The sequence below is a fragment of the Taudactylus pleione genome, unplaced genomic scaffold (genome assembly GCF_031769625.1).
Source record: "Taudactylus pleione unplaced genomic scaffold, aTauple2 ptg000442l, whole genome shotgun sequence".
In the NCBI taxonomy this organism is placed as follows: Eukaryota; Metazoa; Chordata; class Amphibia; order Anura; family Myobatrachidae; genus Taudactylus; species Taudactylus pleione.
This window is the reverse complement of record NW_028284844.1, coordinates 2,337,501-2,340,000: the sequence shown is the minus strand read 5'-3', so window position 1 is coordinate 2,340,000 and position 2,500 is coordinate 2,337,501. Positions and strand designations below refer to the sequence as shown.

The 2,500-nt window shown below is 51.1% G+C and overlaps 1 protein-coding gene across 12 annotated transcripts in view; it reads right to left on the bottom strand.

The window, feature by feature from the left end:
- Positions 1-2,500, bottom strand: part of DOCK7 (dedicator of cytokinesis 7) — a 219,732-nt gene that overhangs the window by 91,468 nt on the left and 125,764 nt on the right. The window lies entirely within an intron of this gene.

Genomic DNA, 2,500 nt, shown 5'->3' with positions numbered 1-2,500 from the left:
CCACTTCACCGACAAAGAGTCGCTGAAGTTTGCTTCAGAATCCCCAGAGCTGAACTGTAACACCCTAGTGTGATAAAGTCAGAAGGCCATGAGGGTCACCTCAGGGGGGCCCCCCCTGCTCACCAGGAGATGAAACCTCTCTTGGGGAAGAGACTAGTCCCCGGGATGCACGTCGTGACGGCTGAGGACTCCCGCTTCCCAATGGAGAGCTCCTGAAATGAACGCTGCCGAGATGGTCGGGAGGAGACCCTCGGACTATGTCCGAATATGTGACATACCTGTCATTGCCACCCAACGAACAGTGTTGCTAAAAAGGAAGCCACTGTCCTGACCCTGTCGGACTGAACCTTTTCAGGTTCACCGGGAAACAAGAGTTATGCCAGAGTAAGTTAATTGACAGGGTGGAATCGACAGACGTCCAACTGCACTGAAAAGGATTCGGTCCAGACACTGTCCCTAGCAAAGAAAACCCTGGACGAGATGGCCATAGCCACCCGGACAGGGACCGACTTGCCTCCGGAGAGAGCATCATCGTTTGAACAGTTATCCGACAGAAAAAACTCATTCCATCTGGAGATGAGCCAATTATGGAAAGGCCTGGAATGGAACTGAGCCCATTCCACCATGCATCCCAGAGTGTAAAGACATCTGTCGACTGCGCAGACAACCATGTACTCCTAATGGAAGAGAGGAGATTCCGTCTTACGCCAGAAGAATTCTCAGATTCGGAGAACCCAGCAGGGATCCTAGATGAAGAATACCCAGAGAGGGATGCAGGGAGGACTTTTTCCCCGTTGATTAAACGTCTGCACCCTGAAGAAGCCACAGTCATCCTGACCTGGCCGTAAAGTACCCCGGTGATCCCGCTAAGAGCAGGAGGCCGTCCAGGTACAGGAGCATTGGGATATACTGAACAGAAGAACTGTCAGAAAATCCAAAACGCTGGTAAACCCCTGTGGGGCTGAGGACAGTCCCAACAGGCAGAGCCCGAAAAATTGTAAGTGTTGCTGTGATACAGCAAACCTCAGCCCATGCTGAGGAAAGGTCTCTGTAAGTACCCGTAGGCACGCGTCCTGTATATCCAGTGATACCCTAAAGTCCCCAGGTTCCAAACATCGTATGATGGAGCATAGGGATTTCCTCCTGAGCCCAGGTAGCTTTAGGAACTGGTTCAGGGAATTGAGACAGAGAACAGGCCAAAGAGGACCATTCAGCCACCGCACCAGAAAGAAAACAGAACAACCAGTCCCTCACTGAGATAGTGGGGATGGCCCAATTAGCTCCGCTTACCGCAACAACTGCATAGCTTTCTGGATCTGTAAGGCCCTTGTAAAGAGGGCGTACCCTCCTACCCACGTAGCCGCGGCAACTTGACACTAATACCGGGCGAACTGAGAAAATCGGTATCTCCCAGTTGTAGGCCTGTCCCGTCAGACTGAAGAGATATCCGTAGGTTCAGAAGCAGGATCGGCTGGCAGTCCAGGCCTGCTCGGTACTGGATATGTCGGCCCTTGTAGATGCCGACAGTCTACGAAGAAACAGACCTTTAGGCTGACCGAGAGGACAAAAAAGACTTAACAGACTTAGTCTGAGGCCTTGTAGTGTGCATAGCTGAAAGCGGTAAACTTGTCGTTAGTAATACTGCCAATGTTACTACAATCTTATCAAGGTCAGGACCAAACAATATCAACCCTAAAGATGGTATCTGCACCTCTGCATTCTCAGAGCGCAGCCATAGGGTATTACGGAGGATACAGTCGCAGCCGGAACTCTGAAAGTTAGGAGACTGGTATCCAATATAGGCATGTCCACCTATGACAACTGCATATATTACATGAGCGACCAAATACATTTGAACCCCCGACGTGTTGGAGGGGAAAAAACGTTACAAATGCATCAACCCAATATGCAATAGTATTAACCAACCATGCTATAGCCATGGTAGGATGGGTAACAACTCCCGAAAGCAAGTATACTGATTTCAGGCAGAGTTACCACCTACGGATCCGAAGAATCCGACCACGCAGGAATGGGAGGCGTAGTAACGTCTGTAATCAGACGAGTAACACGCCCATCCCCCCCAGGAGGGGCTCGTGATGCCCTCAGGGAATTTGGGACAGGAGGCCAAACACTGTTGTAACACCTCCTATCTGGCAACAGCCAGAGTCCCGCTATGCGATCCACCCGCTAGTCAGCAACAGGTAACCCGAAGGCACGCAATACTGAGGGTGTATGATACAGGTGCAGGTCAACATTCACTCTAACCAGAATGGACCTGCTACCAGCCCTAAAGCAGGGATAATAATACCTGAAATAGGCTTCCCCCCGTGTAAGAGGGAAAGAGCCCCGAACAGTACCCAGTTCACGGCAGAGCCAACTGGGAAGTAACCACAGGGCGTCAACCACGCCAATTAGCGTTTCGTAGAAAACGACATCCACCCAGGGTGGCTGTTGTGGTAATCCCTGCAAGGGGAATGACAGACTATTGTGGCACCAGGGG